The sequence below is a fragment of the Eschrichtius robustus genome, chromosome 11 (assembly GCF_028021215.1).
Source record: "Eschrichtius robustus isolate mEscRob2 chromosome 11, mEscRob2.pri, whole genome shotgun sequence".
NCBI lineage: Eukaryota > Metazoa > Chordata > Mammalia > Artiodactyla > Eschrichtiidae > Eschrichtius > Eschrichtius robustus.
The window spans coordinates 71,259,448-71,282,567 of record NC_090834.1 but is presented as its reverse complement, the minus strand read 5'-3'; the positions used below and the strand labels follow the sequence as shown (position 1 = coordinate 71,282,567).

Below are 23,120 nucleotides of genomic sequence, written 5' to 3'. Positions count from 1 at the left end.
AAAGACACAGACCTACTAGAGAATGGACTTGAGGATATGGGGAGGGGGTGGGGTGAAATGTGACAGGGTGAGAGAGTGTCATGGACATATATACACTACCAAATGTAAAATAGATAGCTAGTGGGAAGCAGCCGCATAGCACAGGGAGATCAGCTCGGTGCTTTGTGACCACCTAGAGGGGTGGGATGGGGAGGGTGGGAGGGAGGGAGATGCAAGAGGGAAGAGATATGGGAACATATTGTATATGTATAACTGATTCACTTTGTTATAAAGCAGAAGCTAACACACCATTGTAAGGCAATTATACTTCAATAAAGATGTTTAAAAAAAAAAAAAAAAAAAGAAAGCATTGGAAATCAGAAATGCAAATGTACGTAGAAAATTCAATCAATACATAAGTAAACTATTAGAAATACCAAGTGAATTTAAGAACTAGATACAAGGTTTATACAGAAAAAAAAAACAAATGTATTTCTATACACCACCAACACACAAGAAATAAAGTTAAAAAAAAAACTATACCACTTATAATACCATCCAAAACACAAAAAAATTATGGAAAATATCAAGTATCAATTGATGAGGATGCAGAGAAACTGGAACTCATGCACATTGCTGATGGGAATGAAAAGTGATTCAGCTGCTGTGGGAAAGTTTGGCAGTTCCTCAAAAAGTTAAACAAAAAATTATCGTATGCCCCTGAAATTCTGCTCCTAGGTATACACCCCAAAAGACCTGCAGATAGGTACTCAAAAAGTACACGTACACGCTTGTTTATAGCAGCAGTGTTTACAACAGTGAAATAGTACAAACAGCCCAAAAGTCCATCAACAAATGAATGGATCAACAAATCATGGTATATTATAGTGGAATATTATTCAGTCATAATAAGGAATGAAGTACTGACACGTACTACAATGGGGGATGAACCTCAAAAACATACTAAGTTTAAAAAATCAGATATAGAAGATCACATACTATAGGATTTCATTTATATGAAATATCCAGAATAGATAAATCCATAGAGACAATGCAGACTGGTGGTTGGCAGGAGCTGAAGAGTGGAGAGAGTGGGCAGTGGAGGAAAACTGCTTCAGGAGCTTTACTTTGGAGTGAAGGAATTCTGGAACTAGACAGAGGTCGCAGCTGCACAACACTGTGAATGTAGCAAATGTCATTGAATTTTTCACTTTAAACTGATTAATTTTATATTATGTGAATTTCACCTCAACGAATTTTTTTTTTTTTTTTTTGGCTGAGTTGGGTCTTCGTTGCGGTGCGTGGGCTTCTCATTGCGGTGGCTTCTCTTGTTGCGGAGCACAGGCTCTAGGCACATGGGTTTCAGTAGCTGTGGCTCACGGATTCTAGAGCACAGGCTCAGTAGTTGTGGCGCACAGGCTTAGTTGCTCCATGGCATGTGGCATCTTCCCGGGCCAGGGCTCGAACCCGTGTCCCCTGCATTGGCAGGCGGATTCTTAACCACTGCACCACCAGGGAAGCCCCTGAATTATTTTTTTTGAGAACACCAAAAATTAGAAATAAATGTAAAAGATATTAATGGAAAACTACAAAACACTGAGAGAAATCAAACAATACTTAAATAAATGGAGAGATGTACTACATTCCTTAGATTCAATACAATCCCAATCAAAATTTAAGCTGTTTTTGTTTATGTATGGAAACTAAGACTCTAAAACGTTACAGAAATGCAAAGGGCCAAGAGTAGCCAAGACAAGCACTAAGAACAACAAAGCTGGAGAACTTATATTACCATGTATCAAGATGTATTATAAAGCTACAGAAATGTAGTGTTGGGACAAGAAGAGAAGAGTACAATCAATTGGATATCCATATAGCAAAAAATGCATCTTGACTTCTATACCACACCACACACAAAAATGAATTCCAGACAGACTATACACGCAAACGTGAAAGGTAAAATAGTTATGATTCTAAAGATGACACAGAACATTTCCATGATCACGGGGTAGGCAAACATTTATTAAATAGGACACAAGAAGTGCTACTAACCAAAAAGGAAAAATATTGATAAACTGGAAGACACTAAAACTGAGTTCATCTCACAACACTATTAACAGAGAGAAAAGGCAAAGCAGGTAAAAGATATTTGCAGTAGTACGTATAAATGACAGCTGATTACTACCCAGAATATATGAAGAACTACAAATCAATAAGGAGAAGTGAAAAAAACAATACAAAAATGGGAAAGGCTTGAACAGAAAAGGAAGCATAAAGGAGAGTATCCAAATGGCATTATAAAAAAATATCCAAATGGCCAATTAGCACATAAAAAAGGGCTGAGGACTTCCCTGGTGGCGTAGTGGTTAAGAATCCAGCTGCCTTGGGCTTCCCTGGTGGCGCAGTGGTTGAGAATCTGCCTGCTAATGCAGGGGACACGGTTCGAGCCCTGGTCTGGGAAGATCCCACATGCCACGGAGCAGCTGGGCCCGTGAGCCACAAACTGCTGAGCCTGCGCGTCTGGAGCCTGTGCCCCGCAACGGGAGGGGCCGCGATAGTAAAAGGCCCGCGCACCGCGATGAAGAGCGGTCCCCGCACCGCGATGAAGAGTGGCCCCCACTTGCCGTAACTAGAGAAAGCCCTCGCGCGAACAGAAGACCCAACACAGCCAAACAAACAAATAAATAAATAAATAAATAAATAAATAAAGTAGATATAAAATTAGGATCATAACGTACCTGCCAGGTTGTAGGAGTTAAATGAAATAATGAATGAAAAACACCTGTATCACAACTTAAAAAAAAAAAAAAAAAAAAGAATCCACCTGCCAATGCAGGGGACACGGGTTCGATCCCTGGTCTGGGAAGATCCCACATGCCACGGAGCAACTATGCCTGTGTGCCACGACTACTGAGCCCGCGAACCTAGAGCCTGTGCTCCATAACAAGAGAAGCCACCGCAATGAGAAGCCCGCGCATGCAATGAAGAGCAGCCCCCGCTCCCCGCAACTGGAGAAAGCCTGAGCACAGCAACGAAGACCCAATACAACCAAAAATAAATAAATAAAAATACAATTTAAAAAAAAAAAAAAAGGGCTGAACTTCATTAGTTATCAAACCTCAATGTGATCCTGGTACACTGTCCCCAGAATGGCTAAAATGAAAAAGACAGACAACACATAGTATTGGTAAAGTTGCAGAGAGAGAAAAATGGAACTCTCATCTACTGCTGGAGGAAGTGCAGATTGTTATAACACTTAGTAAAAGTGGTACTACCTAATAAAGCTAAACAATCACATATCATATGATGTAGCAGTTCCATTCCTGATTATATACCCAACAGAAATGGGTACATCTGTTTACCAAAAGACTCATAAACAATGTTTATATGTTTGTAGCAGCACTACTCCTACTGACCCAAAATTTTAAAAACCCAATGTCTGTCAATAGTATATTACATAAATTATAGTATATTCATACAATGGAATATTAAAAAACAATGAGAATGAAGGAATTATCCTATACACCACATGGATGGGGCTCACAAAAAGAACACTGAGCCAAAGAGGCCAGACACAAAAGGTGTATACTGTATGATATCATGCATATAAAGTTCAAAAACAGGCAAAAATCATCTACAGTTAAAAGTCAGAACAATGGTTATATTCCAGGGGAGGAAGAGGTAGTGACCAAAAAGGGTGTGAGGGAGGCTTCTGGGATACTGGTTATGTTCTATTTCTTGATCTGAGTGGCTCATTTTTTAAAACTCGTCAAGTTGTACACAGGATTTATGGACTTTCTGAAGGTATGTTACATGTCAATAAAAAGTTTACTGTAAAAAATAAAAGTAAATATTGGGTGACCATATATGTCCTGGTTTTCCTGGAATAAGCCTGGTTTTACACATTATTCCAGCTTAACTTTGATTAGAGCCCCCTCTTCTCAAAAGTGTTCCAGTTTTCACAGTATGGTTACTCTACTTATAACCTGCTTCAGGTCTAATAAGACTATTTCAAGACTTCGTTGACCCCCAAACCTAATTAAAACTATAGAGCATTAAAGTTAAAATGTTGTCATAGGGGAGAAATGAAGAATAATTCTACATCAATACACCTAACAAATCTGGTAAGTATTAATGACAATCACATACTAAATATATATTAAACACAGTGTCCTGGACACATGACCTAGAACAAGTTATTTAATTCTCTGAGCTTCATTTTCTTCATATGTAAAAATCTATTCAAGAAATATTTATTAAGCACCTACCAGATACAAGGAACCAGAAAGTTTTCCATAGGTGTACACATGCATTTAAGACAGAAAAAGATACTAAGCAGTTTGCCCTTTAATAATTGAGGATTTATAGCCTGAATATGTGATTGGCTCAACCCTAAAAAAAACACAACTACGTACTTTCTTCCTCACCTACCAGGACACCCTCCCTATAAAAATCTGTTAACACCAAACAACAGAAAATTTTTACCGAACTTAATACTCTCTCCTTAACAGTATAAAGATTATTTGCTAAGAGAGTTGTAGAATGAAACTACTTCTTACCAGTTTCAGGTAACTAGCTTAAAGCTAATTGCATGTGATTTTATCCTTAAGGTTCTCTTCATGGAAGAAAGAACAGATTCCCACAGCTCCCCAACTTTATCACAACGCAACCAAAAACTTTACAAGCACCAAGTATTTTTAAACTCTGTCTCCAGGTATTCTTGATTCCCCCACCCACCAATATACTTTACCCTATTAACTTACTGGCAAAGCAAGTACAATTGAGCACTCCTTTTAAAGAAAGTCTAGACTTATCACATCTTCCACATAGTCCTGCTAGTATGGCCAAAAGCTACAGGAAAAGCAGAAGCCAGGAAAGAAATGCTGCCAATCCTTCCAGAGCATGCTGTTTAGATTCCTACTGTGTGATTCTACTTACATAGGAAAATATCTAAAGCTCCTATCAACTGTTAAAAAGTAGCTGCAGCACTGCAATAATGAGAAAAGCAGCAATATTATTCCATGTGCCAGGGCAGAGAAGCTGTGAAACATGATTCATATTTATTTTCACTGTTCTTGAGATGCCTTAGGATACACCACCTAGCAGTGGCAGCTGGGTATTTTCTTCAAAAAGTACCTTATCCTATGGTTCAAAAGTTAAAGAGGCAGAAATCTTTCAGAAGACCAGCAAAATGGTGGGTACCAAATATCACAATTACTTTCGAGGCTTTCTTGCTAAAGTGGGTTTTCCTAGTGGGTTTTATATTATGCACATAAACTTACATTAAGAGAACATATTACAAAGCTACCTTCACTTACTAGTGGCTGAGGTCCAGGCTCTGTCACTTTGAAGCCATGAGATCCTAAGATAAAACTACTACTCTTAACCTGTTTCCTTATCTATAAAAGGAGAACATGCAGGTTCATGGGCAAAAAGAGCCTGGAATGGACGCAAATGGAGAAACCACAGATAATTCTAAGATAGCACTCACTCAATCAATATAAACTGCACCCTTGTAACATAATTGTAGTCTCTTAATAGATGTCCTAAAATTAATGGAAAGCCAGTCATGTTGTCTCCCTACTTTCAGAAACCTAGTTAAGATAAATAATTAGAGACAAGTTCCTTCTCTCATTTTCAACTTTTTAAAAAAGTTCTTTATACTGTGTATAAAGTGGATGACTGGTGAGAGTCTGCTGGGTGGTACGGGGAGCACTACTCGGTGTTCCGTGGTGACCTAGATGGGAGGAAAATCCAAAAAAAAGCGGACATGTGTAAAAAACTAAAAATATAAACTTAAATTTTTAAAAAAGAGTTCTTTAAATAGACAAAGCAATCAAAGTGAGAGATTGGGGTATTACAGTAACATGAAAACCACAAAAATCTGCCAAAAAAAAAAAAAAAAGCAGCTCTTTAGTGCCAAGAAATGGGAATTCCTTTGCCTATATTAGCGTTAAAAACAACTCAAATTAATTAAGACTTTTAATATACTGTCAAGTAGTTGTTTCAGAAACTTGCTAAGCAGAAAGACAAATGTGAACAAGTACATGGAGATTAGGATACGGTGAGAGGAACGAGGTGGGTCCATGGGCTTGAAGCAAAGTTTTACAGAAGACTCATCAGTGATGAGAAAAATAAATAATAAAAGGAAGACAGGAAAAGGAGAGATTAAGCACAAAAAACTATATCCCTCATGCTTTCCGATACAATTTCCTACAAGTCTTCTTAATAATTTTTCTTGCCTAAGGTCACTCAGCACCTATATATAGACAGAGGCAAATTTAAACCAGTATCTTCTAACTAAATTCCACATTTATAGAGAGTATAAAAAGTTTTCACTTGTCCTACAGTGAGGTAAAGGCATCAACTCATAGGTAAGGAGTGAGTGCACAGCACTGGAAGAGAAGTTCAGGAAAGTGAAGAGGCTGGAATAGATGGTCTTCCTTTCCATTTCTAAAGTTGTATGATTCACTATAAGAGGAAATGGACAGTATCTTTACTACAGGGTCTCCTTGGCATGTAACAGACAAGAATCTGCTCCACAGAAGATTTTAGCATATGAAATAAAGCAAATTCTGGCTGAAAAATCCTTAAAACTCCACACCATTTCACAGTAAAAGTTGATGGGCCAATTCAGCAACACAGTTTAGAAATGAGACTATTAACTGGTTCAAGTAGACTCTTAAACAATTAAAGCTCAAAAGCAATTAGACTTTACCAGTATTCCCCTGAAGGCCATTTCCAGAGGCACCCAACAAAGAGAATGAGAAAGGAAAAGGTCTGTTGTCAAACTTAGAACTCGACTCACAAGACCACCGAAGCGGACTTAACTATTGCCACTATCAGTCTGAATAAAAAGACATCATTCTCAGGTTAAGAAATAAACACTTATCGAAGGTTAGTGGATTCATTTCCAACTCTACTCTACCCGACCCACTGAAAGACCCTTCCTAAACAGAACTATTTATTGGAAGACTAGAAACAAAAAACTCAGGGCAGTAGAGGTAATAAGATAAGGTAAAGAGAAGAAGCTCTGAGAGCTTCTTAAGGTCTTGCTTAAGATTAATAACAAAATTCAAACATGTTTCTATAAATATCTATACCAATATATGCAAATATCTATACCAATATATATACTATGTATCACACTTAACTACCTTTGAAAAACAGTGAGTTCTGTGTAAGGGGGTATGGGATCAGAATTTGCACCCCAAAGCTTATCATTAATAGCACATGGGTTACTTTGAGCTGAAGGAACTGAGATTCAACAGATGCAGAAAGAATTCTTCTCAGAGCTTCCCTCATCTGATTAAAAGCAGAAACTTCCAAGAAATGAGGGCTGCCATAATGAGGACTCTCTGGGTGAGTTTTATGGCCAGGAAGAAGATGGAATGTTAGCAACCGATACCTTCTATTAGTTTTCCCACATATTTACCTTCCCACAATTTATTGCCCCTAGAAGCCCAAACTCCTTTTCCTTTGTCTAGTCACTTCTCCATAATTTATAACCCTTTGTTAATATTGTATATAAGCTCTCAAGTCTAACCATCTTTTTTTGGGTTTTCACTTTTCTGTGAAGCCTTTATGCACATTTTAAAAATATACATATGCCTTTTCTATTAATGTCTTTTGTCAGTTTAATTTGCAGGCATCAGTCCTAGAACATAAAAGGATAGAAGAAAAGTCTTCCTCCCTTACATAAGCTATTAAGAAATTAAGTCTCTAGTGAAACCATTTTCAGTACTCTTGAATCTGGCCCTGTTATAAACTGCTTCCTGATAAATAAGGTAGGCCCCCTTTGTGGAAACAAGCCTTTCAGATAACCCAATGCCATGATGTAGTGGGGACCTTTGGGCTCTGAGTCTAGCAGGGCTGGGCTGGAATCCAGGCTCATCCATTTATCTTGGGGGTGAGCTTACTTATCTGTTTGTTTCTGTAGTTTCCTCATCTCTAAAACATATAGACAGCATATACACCACCACCCCTTCACTTCATAGCATTTGTGTAAGGATTAAGGCTGGGCACATAATTACATTTCCTTATTCATCTTCCCCCTACTTCATTGGCAGTGATTTCTCTGTGGTCCCTCAGCAGTCAGTCTGATCTGTAATATTTCAGTCTAAAAAACTTTAATTATCTTTTTTTTATGGAAATGATCATTTACTTATGAGTGTAATTTTTAGACTAGGAAAAAATTTTTATTACCAAAGTAAAACTAATAGCTACTTTATCTCTGGACTATATACTGTTACAGTCACATGCACATATACCCTTTTTTTAATTCTGGGAAGGAAATTAATGATTTTAGGAGAAGTAGGTTTAAACCAAACCTCTGAGGACTAAAAAAGGAAAGAGGTGGTTCAACTTATACTGATATGAAACACAGCATTCATGATTAATTTTAAAAGCCAAGATGTAATACTCTGTATGATATACCACCTTTTATGGAAAAGGAATGAAAAAATGAATGCATATGTTTATAAATACACAGATTTTTCTGGCAAAAAAGCCAAAAAACTGGTAATAATGGTTTCCTCTGGGAGGGAGAACTGGATAACTAGGGAAGAGAAATGATGGGCATTTGCTTTTCACTGTATATCCTTTTGCACAATTTAAAATTATGTACGAAGTGCATGTGTTATGTATTTTTAACTACTGGTGCAGAAAGAAACATACAGGTAGAGCCAGTAAATAGAAAAATCAGAAGGTACCAAAAAAATATTTGAAAGTGTATATTTTCCCATCAATTAGCCAGTCTATACTATCTTTTGTCCTCTAACAATTTACAAACTTACTTTCATCTATGAGAAAAAAAGTGTGAAAAATAAAAGACGAGCATTGTGTTAAGAAAAAAAGTGTAATATCTTTCTTCTGCTAATCTTTATTACTTGAGTTATTATTTCATTTCTTTATTAGATGGCAAACCTACTAGATTAAAAACCAGATGATGTTTTAACTATGAAACTGTTGTTTAACAAGACTTTAGCAGGCTGGATTTCCTAAATGGAATGTGAGAAATTCTTCCCCCGTCTGGATAATGTTGATCTTTGGATCAGATACCACTCTCTCCCATCTCCTGAGAGGACCCCTACGTTCACCATGTTCACCAAGGAGTCAAGTACACAGAATTACCAAACACAGTTCTGCAGTGAAGTTCTGCAGTGAAGTTCTGCAGTGAGACTGGCTCTACCTATCTGTTTCTTTCTGCACCAGTATTTATTGAACATACAGTAAAAACTGACAAAAGGTAATTGTAAGAACTCTTAGTTCCATGTTTTAGCTGCTATAAATTTATTTAGGGAAACTAAGCACTGAACATGAAAATCTCTAGACAATGTCTAAACATTCATTCAAGCTTCCTATAAATTTCCACCTACAGCTACACCTTAAACCAGGATCTACTTAGTTGTCTTCCTCTTAAAAAGTGGCTCCTCTGTGCCTCTAGCATGTAAACAAACCCAAAGTAAATAACCTACCAATGGAGACAGTGGGGAGAGCAAAGAGACAAAGAATAAGCTATTTCATCTATCTTTTTATTGGGAGTCACTGATTGACTCCCAATCAGGGGCAATTCTGTGTTTAGCACAGACACAGCCAATGCTGTTTTGTCTCATAATCCTACTACACCTCTAAGCTGGAGGACCACTTGGCAGGAGTACTGGAGGAAATTCAAGCAGCAGTAGATAGAATGCTAAATGGTCTTTTAATATCCCTTAGATTCCATGGCTGAAAAAGTTAAAAAAAAAAAAAAAAAAAAGAATTTCAAATATCCTTAAGAGAGGGGGAATTAATTCCAAAATATTCTAAACCAAGAGTTGGCAAAGGTTTCTGTAAAGGGTCAAGTAGTAAATATTTTCAGCTTGTGGGCCATACAATCTTAGTAGCAACTACTCCATTCTGCCATTTGGGGCACAAAATCAGCCATGAACAGTAAGTAAACAAATGGGCATGGCTCTGTTTCAATAAAACTTTATTCACAAAGACAGGAAAACAGTTTGCAGGTCACAGTTTGCCAACCCCTGCTCTAAATAAAGATTCTGAATATTCCACATTCAGAAAAATGAACTACTGGGGCTTCCCTGGTGGTGCAGTGGTTGAGAATCTGCCTGCCAATGCAGGGGACAAGGGTTCGAGCCCTGGTCTGGGAAGATCCCACATGCCGTGGAGCGACTAGGCCCGTGAGCCACAACTAGTGAGCCTGCGCGTCTGGAGCCTGTGCTCCGCAACAAGAGGCCACGATAGTGAGGCCCGCGCACCACAATGAAGGGTGGCCCCCACTTGCCGCAACTGGAGAGAGCCCTCGCACAGAAACGAAGACCCAACACAGCCATAAATAAATAAATAAATAGACAGACAGATAAATAAATAAATAAAAAGAAAAATGAACTACTAAGAAAGGCATCAATGAGAAACCAGCACAGTCTAAATATCCATTGCCTATGATTTCACTATTACTAGAGTTACTATGCATATCACTCTAAAATGGACAATAAATAACTGTTTGATATAATATTTTCAAAAAAAATAATAATAATAAATGAATGACAGGCTTCAGAAACACAGATATGCCAGAGACTAAACACAACACAAAGACATGACCTATTGCCTTTTTCAAGGTGTACTTAAAAATCTGTATTTTTAAAAGGAAAGCCCATTAAGATAAGATGTTCAGGGGTGAAGCTTGGGTGATATTATTTTGGAGAAAAGGCTACAAGTGAAGAAGAGCACAGAATATAATCCTGTTGCAGACTCAGAAACCCTAGACCGCTACCATGTTCAAAAAAATCTTGATATAATAATCAAAAAATAACACATAATTTAAAGAGGTAAAGAGTTAACCCAACACTGTTGCAAGATACAAAGCTTTGTTTAGATACTGTGTACAGGTCTAAAACTACATAGATTATTCTTTTTTACATAAAAGTCTAACATTACTTATAATTTTATGTAGCCAAAGGTTATACATGGCTAAGGGAACGGGAATGGAAGCAGAAAAGAGACTAAGCACATGGTAAATATCACAGAATTATGAAAATTCCCCAAAAAGCTGCACTGAGCTACAATGATCATGAGGGGATTCCATATACATACTTTGCTTCCTCATTATTTTTCCTTTTCGTTTGCTTTTCCACTAAAAGGGAAATAGAAATTAGGCATCTGTAACTGATGGGAATTAATAACTCTCTAATCCAGAAGTTCATGAACAGGCTTGGGGGCTGGCGGGGAAATCTAAGAACATGTTAAAGTTTCATGCAAAATATTGTTTTGAGTGTGTTTATGTGTGTGTGTACAAGTGTGCACTCCTGTGCATATATCTGTACATTTTTTCTAGGGGAAAAATCCACTGCTCTTATCATATTCTCAAAAGGGTCAATGAACGTAAACAGTAAAAAACTACTATCAAATTTTATGTGTGTATGCTAGAGAGAAAGGGGACCTAAACTGCAGAGAATAGAGCTTCATGATCACTGATTAAAAACCCCATTCACATCTAATCTGGAGTAAAAATGTGTAAATGGTTAAAACATAATTATATCAATCTCCCTTGAAGCCTGTTATGGATTGAACTGTGTTCCCCCTAAAAAGATATGTTGAAATCCTAATCCCTAGGACTTCAGAGTGTGACCTTATTTGGAAACGGGGTTGTCAAAGGTGTAATTAGTTAAGGGAAATGATATAACACTGGAGCAGAATGGGTCTCTAATCCAACATCACTGGTGTCCTTATAAGAGGAGAGGCATGTAAAGACACAGAGATACACAGGGAGAACGCCACCTGACAACAAAAGCAGAGACTGGAGTTACACAGCTACAAGCCAAGGAATATCAAAATTGCTAAGAAAAAACTAGGAAGAGGCAAGGAAGAATTCCCTTACAGGTTTCGGACAGAGCATGGATTTTGGACGTCTAACCTCCAGAACTGTGAGACAATAAATATCTGTTGTTTTAAGCCACCCAGTTTGTAGTACTTTGTTACAGCAGCCCTAGGAAACTAATAGAAGGCCAAATATCATAGTAACTAAAATTAAGGTACAGAGCAAAAGGCCTTCTAAAGATGATCATATGCTCTCATGACATAATAAACATATCATGGACACTTTCCAACAAACATGACAATTTCAATTACCAAAATACATTCTACTAAATAGTTAAGGATGGAATGGCTTTTCCAAATGGGCACAGGAAAGAAAGATAGAAAAAAGTTTTATATATCAAAGGTAAAGACCAAAATAAAGTTAATGTTCAGATCCCAGAACAAACCATTGGGGTATATCACTGACTGTACGTCTGTACACTGACAAATCTCAGTATATAGTAGCAGATTCAGGGAAAGCACTGTTCTGATTATCTATTGCTATGTAACAAAATTACTCTAAAACAACATCTTAAAACAACAATAATCATTTTTATTCTCTCTCATAGTTTCTGAGAGTTAGGAATTTGAGAAGGGCTCGAATAAGCAGTTTTAGCTGAGCAGTTCTAGCTCCTACCTTAGAGCCTCTTCACGTGGTCTGTCCACATGAGGCAGTCTGGGCTTCCTTACTGCATGGCAATCTCAGGCTATACTGCTGAAAAGCTGTTGAAGACTTCAGGACCAGTATTTTGGTGAGCTGGATACAAGCTCACCTTTTCTGACCTCACCTTACTGCTCACAAGTGATTCACAGGAACACCCAAATTCAAGGGAAGGGAACATAAACTCCACCTCAGGATGAGAGAATGGTCAAGGTCACAAGAACATGTGAGAAGGGACACATTGTTACAACTACTTTTGGAAAATACAATCTGCCACAAAGAATATGGTAAAGTAACTGCTCATTACTCTTGAGAGGGTCAACCATTTGAAACTGTCCCATAGGTTAAAAGAAACTGATGACTAAAAGAAATTCTTGAGCTTGTCTTACAGAACAGCAGCTAAGGGAACAGCTTATTAAAAACCCCCCTGCTTGTAATATGCTTTCACTGATCAAGCTCATCTTAATTATTTCTTTTGGCTCCTTAACCACCCCCTATAGATAACACCTCTGTCGTATGGGTCCCTACAGTACTGGGGGCTTATGCTGTTTTCCAGAAACTTGGAGTCAGCTCTTATCCAGTTCAAGCTGGCTAAGAGTTTTGGTTGGGACCACTGACCCTAAAACTGGGCCTGCAGAGGTGTCCAATAAATGACCTTTTGACGTCAGAGGACTCAAAACTCCACCCTCAGATCATGCTAAGTGCCTCCATTTTTGGACATGTATCTCAAGAAGAAGCATGTAACTCAGATATGCCTGCAAAGAACACCAATTACCTCACCTTTTCCCTACCTCCAATCACCTTTCCCCATGCCTAATACCACCCTGCTTCTTTATCCCATAAATATTTCAAACCCCTTGCCTTCAGGGAGGCAGATCTGAGATCTCCTCTCCTGTCTCCTATCTCCTCACTTGGCTGTCTCCTGAATAAACACTTTCTCTGCTGCAAACCTCGGTGTCTCAGCGTTTGGCATGCTGCACATCAGGCAAACAAACCTGGTTCAGTAACACATTTGATCCATGTTCAAGTTACCCAAAATACCTTAAAAAAAAAATATGGCCCCATGGGCCTCATACTTTTAAGTACAGATGATCCTTGAACAACACAGGTTTAAACTACATGCGTGCACGTATGCACAGATTTTTTTCAACAAATGCATATTACAGCATTATACAACCTGCAGTTGGTTGAACCTGAGGAGGCAGAACCACAGATACAGAGAGCCAACTGCAAAATTACACACAGATTTTTTTGACTTCTCGGAAGACTGGCACCCATAACCTTCACTGCTGCTCCAGGGTCAACTGATTTTGCCTACCAAATAATCTCATTCACTGAATAAAAATTTCACTTTCCCATATTCACTTAATTGTGAACTTCTAACCAATAGATTTTTACTTGGAGTTGACATACTTGTAGCCAAAAACAAGCCAACTCATTTTAGTTAGACTATTAAGAGGCCTCATATTATAGGTAAGCATATATTTCCTTTTAAAATTTTTGATAGACTCTCATCTGGAGGCATGTCGGGAACCACTGGTCTAGCGTCTTTTTACTATATTTTAATAACTCTAGAATCTTTATTTAGTGTTTTGATTAAGGCTCAACGTAAAAGAAAACCTCTGCAAGTGAGCTGTAAACAACAAAAAAAGGACTAAAAAATGCAAACTCAAAATGTACAAGTTGGTAAGAATAGTGGGTTCCTTTTTCTTTTCAAAAATTAAGGCTTACAAAGCATTTTTCAACAAACAAAAGAATAACTCTAGCATCTTGGTTTTCAATAAAAGATGCTAGTGTCCAACCCTGTTGTAAGCACCCATTGAAGTGAATATAATGGCCACTCTGTTTGCCCACACAGACATTGATATGCCAATATTTAACTCTCTATATCCAATCTTCCCCAATGTCTGCGACACATCTTGGTAAGGAATCTCAGTAGGTTCATTAGTTCTTAGGGCACTACACAACTATTTTGTATACTGATGTTGCTCTGTAAGCATGGCACTTTGGCAAGTTAAAATGCCTCTAAAACCTCATTATCCTGGAAAATATTACACGTTAAGAAAAATCAGACTCAGAATTCCTTTGAGTGATGTAAAACTCAAACACAAAAACATCCTTAAAAGTCAAGTTCTACTTCATCAGAGAGGAAATGTCAATTCTACAGCATTAAAATTATCTACTAACAAGAAAACTTAAATTTTTTAGCAATACCCATTTTCCTTTGTTTCTGTCCTCAAGGCCTGTACCAGTAGGGTAATTTCTCTACTGTAAAGCCTACAGAAGAAGGGCTGTGCTCTTGTTAACACAGTTTGGTAATAAACAGTTCCACTGCTTGCAAAAACATGTATCCAATTCCATTCTGGGAGAAAACAATCTTAAAAGAGAACATCCAAAAGTCATACATGATTTTCTTTAGATCAACTATTGTGCTACAGACTCCTTACCTTAATAAAAATGTTTTCATGTTAAATATTGTAATTTTTATCTTAACACTTTGACTCAAAAAAGTGAAATACAATATACAAAGGCATACTAGTATTTTAAGTGTATTAGCAAAGATAAGGCTTCTTAAACTTCTCCAACACAACACAGAAATCGAAATATCCCATTTTGCTTAAAAACTCATTAAAGTTGTGCATCTGATTCCATAATATACCTAAGAATTAATATAAAAATATTTCACTCTTTTCCTCTCTGGCTGCTTGAAGATCAGCAACCATCATAAATGACACAGTAGCTCTCCAGACCAGGAAGTTCATGACGAACCAACTACTTTAGCAGAAACAAATGGTCATCGACATCCTTCAACCTGGGAAGGCAAAAGTAGCTAAGAGAGATATTCAGGAAAAACTAGCCAAAACGTACAAGACCACACCAGATGTCATCTTTGGATTTGGATTCAGAATCCATTTTGGCGGTGGCAAGACAACTGGCTTTGGCAGGATTTACGATTCCTTGGACTACAGAAAGAAAAATGAACCCTAACATAGATGTGCAAGACATGGCCTGCATAAGAAAAAGACTTCAAGAAAACAGCAAAAGGAACGAAGAACAGAATGAAGAAAGTCAAGAGGACTGCAAAGGCCAACGTTGGTGCTGGGAAAAAGTGAGCTGGAGATTGGACAACAGAAGGAGTAAAGACTCTGCAGTGACTGTATCTGTGGTGACTGTGCAGATTTTTCATGAGACAATTAATAAACTAAGAACTTTTATGTGAAAATATATACACATTTCAAATTACTCAGAAGAACTGATTTTAACATGAAAATGTTCCATGTATACCCTGAACATTACATGTAGACGTACACATACAAGTTTACCCAAAAAATTGACTCAGGCAGATTACTAATCATGTCTCTTGTGTGGTCTGATTTAAAACTACCAAAGCCTATTCATGAAGATTAGTAACTTTAAGAACAAGTTGTTAGAGTCAGGTATTTCACTGGTTACAGAAGTAGACTTTGTTTAAAAGCTGTTTATACTCAGTCTGATTATTATAGCAAATAACCTGCAACTCTTAACTACGGAAAAGTGCTTTGAAGCTCCTGCTGCATGCTGTATTTCCTCTCCGTTTCTCTTGTGTCACTTTCTTATGAAGCCTTCTGAATCTGTTCCCAAGGCTGAAACCTAAAAACAGGCTCTAGTCCGCCAAGGCAGCATTTTCCAAATTGTGGTAAATGGGGCTGGGAAGCTGTACACTTTATCCCCAACCAGGAGAGCTATAAAGTGCATTAGCATATCAAAGACCTACAAAATGTACTGAGGTGAAGAAACTCCTAGACCTCTTTTTTTTTAATTTTTGAATTTTATTTTATTTATTATTTTTATACAGCAGGTTCTTATTAGTTATCCATTTTATACACATCAGTGTATACATGTCAATCCCAATCGCCCAATTCATCACACCACCACCCCCACCCCCCGCCACTTTCCCCCCTTGGTGTCCATACGTTTGTTCTCTACATCTGTGTCTCAATTTCTGCCCTGCAAACCGGTTCATCTGACCTCTTTTTAAGGCTGGTCTTTCACCAATTTCCCGACACCGCTAGGGAAACAATGCTCCTGAAAAGCTCATTATTACCACATCAGCCTTCTAAGGTAATGACTATACAAACACGGACCAAACCTCCCATGGTCTACAAATGATTTAGAAAGCATGACCTTCCATTGATCCACAAGGCTACTTATGAATAAACTATAAAGCCAGGTATTAAGCGTTGCAAATATGAGTGTGTTATTAGAATGTACCGAAAACTTCAGTTTGTATACAATTAATAACTCTGCATGCTGCAACTCACAATGCTGCAAAGCTTCTACCAAATATGCACACTCAAAACCTGGAATTCTGTAATTTTCAAGAGGAACAATCAATCACTGTCAGTGAAACTGGTCATGGTTTTCAATTATCATTATTCTTACTTCTAATTAAGTTGAGCTTCATTATTAACACTTTAGTTGTTTTACTAAACCAGCAGAATGTGTTATATAATTCCATCACTAGAATTTGAGACCTACAGTTTTCTAACTAGTCTAGACTTTAAGATAAGTATATTTTTTGCGATTCAAATAGGAACCGTCCATTTCCCTAACTGCTGAAGAAAGTCCCTCTCCCCACCAAAATGCTTATACCTTGACAATTTAGTTATTATTCCACTAGAAAGTGGGAATTATTGAGCTAAAGAATGACCCAGCTAAAGGGCCGGGATTAAAAGAGCTGGAGGGTCACTGTTCTAAAGGTCTTTACCCCAGCTACAGGGGCAGGTCTTCTCCCTGGTCACCAGGTCCACACCAACCAAATGTGGCATGAGGACTTGGACTCAGAGCCCTTCGTGGAAGTAATTCAAACTTCTCTGAACTTGAATGTCAATGATCCCTCCAGTCTCTAGTTTCTAGTAGGAAGCTTCCAGGAATCTCTTTAAACAACTGAATCCCATAACAAAGTCTCTTCTCAAAAATCTTCCTGGTCTAGCTTTAAAACCTTGCCAGGTTCTTATGTACAGCTTGCAACGAACAAAATGCTGTCAAGCACAGAAAGGTATAGAAAACAGGAGGGAAGTGTTTGATGACTTTGTGGATTCTTAGAATCTTTTTCCAGCTCTGAAACTGACTTAACGCATCTAAGAAGCCCAGGGAATTCTTAGTCAATTTATCAACTAAGAATCAAAGTCACAATGCTAAAAACTCTAAGTATCAAGATATTTCCTTCTCCAGAAACTGAGATCCAGAACGAAAAGACAGCCAAGATAAATAAGAGCAACAGACTACACTGCTGGGACTGCCACTAACCACCTGACCTTGGGCAAGTCAATTAACTGCTCTGATCATTCATAAAATTCACTGAAGGGGAGGCTAAATCACTGATGGATAAATCTTCTTCTGGCTCTCAAAGTCTATGTATTACTGTGTATTAGAATAAGTTATTTCCTAGTAATACATTAGATACTCAGAAAATTATTAACTCCAATGGGTCACAAGGTTATCATTTTAAAGCCATACACCTAATATTCACTGATCTTCAAACAACCTATGCTCTGCTCTGCAGAGTCAAATGTCCCATTTAGCAGCTAACTGATCTGTTCCTATCTCCTAAGGATTCTGCTTATGCTAATAACCATTATTATGATTATATTTTAGGTACAATCCACAAATTTTTAAAACCCCATACTTCTCCCCTCACACCAGTCAGAATGGCCATCATCAAAAAAAAATCTACAAACAATAAATGCTGAAGAGGGTGTGGAGAAAAGGGAACCCTCTTGCACTCTTGGTGGGAATGTAAACTGATACAGCCACTATGAAGAACAGTATGGAGGTTCATTAAAAAACTAAAAACAGAACTACCATATGACCCAGCAATCCCACTCCTGGGCATATACCCTGAGAAAACCATAATTCAAAAAGAGTCATGTACCACAATGTTCACTGCGGCACTATTTACGATAGCCAGGACATGGAAGCAACCTAAGTGTCCATCGACAGATGAATGGATAAAGAAGATGTGGCACATATATACAATGGAATATTACTCAGCCATAAAGAGAAACGAAATTGAGTTATTTGTAGTGAGGTGGATGGACCTAGAGTCTGTCATACAGAATGAAGTAAGTCAAAAAGAGAAAAACAAATACCATATGCTAACACATATATATGGAATCTTAAAAAAAAAAAAAAATGGTTCTGATGAACCCAGGGGCAGGACAGGAATAAAGACGCAGATGTAGAGAATGGACTTGAGGACACGAGGAGGGGGAAGGGTAAGCTGGGACAAAGTGAGAGAGTAGCACTGACATATATACACTACCAAATGTAAAATAGATAGCTAGTGGGAAGCAGGTGCATCGCAAGGGGAGATCAGCTCAGTGCTTTGTGACCACCTACAGGGGTGGGATAGGGAGGGTGGGAGGCAGACGCAAGAGGGAGGGGATATGGGGATATATGTATACATATAGCTGATTCATTTTGTTATACAGCAGAAACTAACACACCATTGTAAAGCAATTATACTCCAATAAAGATGTTAAAAAAAAAAACCCATACTTCTGAGAAATATATTTAGGACCATCCTTCAAAGCAGATGGACGATAAACACTTATGATCTCAGGACTCTACTGAGAATCAATCCTCTGTCAGACCAATACATGTTTCTAAGCCTCTGTGTATCATATCTAGGAGTTGTTTTAACACAAATGTGAACCTCAAAATACTTTTAACAGATCCTTTCCTCCATAGATCTTAACTATTTAAGGTCAAGAGAGGTCAAAGAAGTTTTCTCCTTTACCTCTGAAAAAGTGGTATTTATGTATTTATTCATTCTTAAGTCATATTCTACTTCATCTTAATTCAGGATGGATAGCAGCCATTATATAAAGTTCCATACACTTATTCCAAAATCTTTGGAAAAATCATTCCTACGTATTCAAACTGGCTACAGCTTGTTTTCCTCCAAGAATCCAATTAAGAATTGGTCTTTTAAAAAATTAGGCATTTGCATAATGAATTTTATAATTTCACTCAATAACGAAAAACACTTGTTTGACTCAAAATTCCTGCAATGACCATTGCTAAGAATGCAGGTGTCGAAGGATCACTGATAGTTGAGAAAATTCTGCAAAGTTCTTCAGAAGTTGGTTATGATGCTATGCATGGAGATTTTGTGAATATGGTGGAAAAAGGAATCACTGATCCAACTAAGGGTGTAAGAAGTGCATTACTGGATGCTGCTGGAGTGGCCTCTCTGCTAACTACAGCAGAAGTCATAGTCACAGAAATTCCTAAAGAAGAGAAGGATCCTGGAATGGGCGGGATGGGTGGAATGGGAGGTGGTATGGGAGGTGGCATGTCCTAATTCCTAGAATAGTGCTTTACCATCATTAATGAGCTGTGAGAGGAAGCTCAAGGCAGCGTTCCTCACCAATAACTTTGAGAGGTCAGTTGAAGGAGATGACTGAAGAAAAGGCTGGTTGATGTTTAAGAAAATCACTATAACCATCAGTTACTGGTTTCAGTTGACAACATAGAATGGTTTACTGCTGTCATTGTCCATGCCTACAGACAATATATTTTGTAGTTTTGAATAAAGACATTTGTACATTCCTGGTAAATGAGTATAAGAGCCATGTACCAATGTACTGCTTTCAACTTAAAACACTGAGGCATTTTTACTACTATTCTGTTAAAATCAGGATTTTAGTGATTGCCATCAACAGATGAGAAGTTAAGAAGCAGCCTTTTTGTGGAGAGTAAGAATAATTGTGTACAGAGTAGAGCAATATCCAATTATGTGACAACCTTTGTGTAATAAAAATTGTTTAAAGTTAAAAAAAAAAACACTTGTTTGTAAAAGGTGAAGAGCACAAAGTAATAAATATTAAGTTGGATTTTAGCAGTATGCTATCTGCCTATACATTAAAGAATGGATTATTAAACCAGAATCTATAAACCTTCAAAGATATCTGAATGGGTTTTTAAAGTCTTATTACTAGCCTCCTGAAATTATTTGAAAAACTAAGTGTATAGGTATATTTTTTCTGAGGAGGAGAGACAGCACAAAGCTTTGAGATGCTCAAAGAAGTTTATGACCTTTGACTAAGACTCTGCATTACGGGATATATTTTAAGATTTTAATTCTCAGTTAATAGTTCAAAGTCTTTAAGTCAATACTCCAAAATAATAAGATATAGTGGTAAGAATTCCTTACATTCAAGAACGATTTCTCATGTGACTGCCATGCCAACATTTTTGGCAAAAATTCCACAAAGGACAAGAATGATCTAGACTAGATTTCTCAAAGTAATCTTAAAACTGTCAAACGGTTAAAATTTAAACACACACACACATACATACACACACTCCACCAATGTCATTTCCCTTTTAGAATCTCTAATACTGACATATGATCTTACGTTGCTACATTCTGTTTTATATATGTATATTCAGTCTCTCCAACTACTTATCCCTGTCCTACAGTAGATTATTATATCTAATTTCTCTTGCTCAGAACAGTATAAAATACAAGTCTCAAATATATTTATATGAAGAAATTTCCACTTCACTTAGATTAGCATGTCTATTGTTGCACTTACCATGCTGTATGGTAAAAATGGGTAAAAATGTCTAGGGACTTGCTTCAAAATTAAAAAGGGGGAGGGGAGTGGGTGGAGATACAGATGAAACAAGATTGACCACAAGTTGAAAAATGTTAAAGCTAGTGATATGCATATTACTGTATTTTTATGTTTGTAATTTTCCGTAATACAAAGTTTAAAGACATCTGCCTCGCCTATTAGAACAGAGAGCTTCTGAAAGACGGGTCCAGGAGCTTTCCTCTTTGTACATCTGCCCAGTAGAGAGCAGATACTTACTTTGCTGAACATATTTCATTCTTTATGTGAAAGGTAGCAGTACTATCCTTCAATGAAACTTCAACAACTCTTTGATGGTATTTTATTTAAACAATTCTTTTATTAACCAGATAAAACATATTCATTCATTCATTCATTCACTACTTACTGGTTACCTACTTTTCTCAGATATCCTGTCTTGACAAATGGAGGATATAAAAAGTAATTCATACTCTCTAATAAATTAAGAATCTGACAATACCCTCAAGGATCCATGGAAAAAAGGGCAGGGAGGGAAGACAGGGAGATGAAGAGAAAGAAAAAAAAGTAAAAAGCAACAAATACAGTATTTTAAGAAAGGTCTCTAAGGCATCCACATCTTTAATTAGAAAGAAGGCATACAGTTTCTTTAAGCTAGACAGGTCTAAAAGTTCCCCTCCCCACTCTATTCTACAGATGAGGAAACTAAAGCTCAGAGAGGGGAAGTGACTTGCCTCAAGTTACACATCAAGTTGCTAACAAAACTAAAATTAAAATTCAGATCTGCTCATTCACAGTGCAATGTGAATTTTCTACATAAAAAATTTTCTCCTACACCATAATATTCACTACCTAAAGAGAATGACTATTTTATTATTAATATACACTTCAATTCTGTATTCTACCATACTAAAAAAAAAAGCAATACGCTAAGTAAAGGGAGGAGGCTGGGAAGAAAATGCAAACAAACTGCTAAGACAGATATACATGAATACTATATGCACATACCACACTTCCTTAATTCTGAGACACATTTGACTTTAAGACATAGTATCCATTTTGTAAACATTTTTAAAAAAATATAGACACTGTAAAATCTTCATTTCAAAAAATATTAAAATGTGAAAACACACACCTCTAAAGCAATAAAATATAACGCACCCTATAAGACACAAAAATCACTATCATTTAATACCCCGTGTCACAGGCACAAACACACAGAGCAAGAGTCCCATCTTCTAAAGTAACGAATAGTTACTAAATACCTAAGGCTATGTGGCATTTTTTTCAGTTGTATGTATTAATAAACAAGTCCTTCTTGCCATACATCTCATATGCATGAGCTCTGGAGTCAGAGAAAGCAAATTTGAATCTCCAGCTCTGCCACTTAGCTCTCTGGCCTTTGGAAAGTTACTAATTTCTCTGAATCTCATTCTCTTCATAAAATAAGATATCCACCTTAGAGAACTGCCTGAGAATTAAATGTAATAATTTATTTAAGGAACACAGTACAGTGCCTAGATGAAATATTAAGTTTCCTTCCACAATTCCTATGGACCAAATGAAATTAAAACTAAAAACTACGTCCCATTCTTGACTTATAAGATTGGAATAAATCTGTACTAGCCCTAGGGCAAATACTACTAATTTGCTTTGGAATAATTATTTGATAAGAAAAGCTTATTTTCTTGAAATTTATCTCTTTTCTTCTTCAAATTGGGAACTGAAAACAATGACGAATTTTAAGTGTTTAAGTTAAATTTGTTATATGTAAACTCAGCACTTTCATGTTGCCTTACTGAACTGAGACTCTAAGCCCAATACAAACCCACTGAAGAGAGGAACTATAAACCTACGTGTGGGAGGAGAGAAGGGTATAACGCCAAAAAGACACAGTTAAAATGATTCAATGTACGACTGGTTTGGTTTTTTTAACCTTAAATTCATTTATTAAACAATGTTCAGAAAAGCCAAGACCATATCTCCATGATTCACGGTGCTTTAGTAACCTGATCCCTCAGATT

The 23,120-nt window shown here is 37.2% G+C and overlaps 1 protein-coding gene and 1 pseudogene across 3 annotated transcripts in view; one reads left to right on the top strand and one right to left on the bottom strand.

The window, feature by feature from the left end:
- The window catches only part of FAR1 (fatty acyl-CoA reductase 1), a 77,625-nt gene that overhangs the window by 50,803 nt on the left and 3,702 nt on the right, over positions 1-23,120 (bottom strand). The window lies entirely within an intron of this gene.
- On the top strand, positions 1,031-15,678 carry LOC137772229 (small ribosomal subunit protein eS24 pseudogene; annotated as a pseudogene).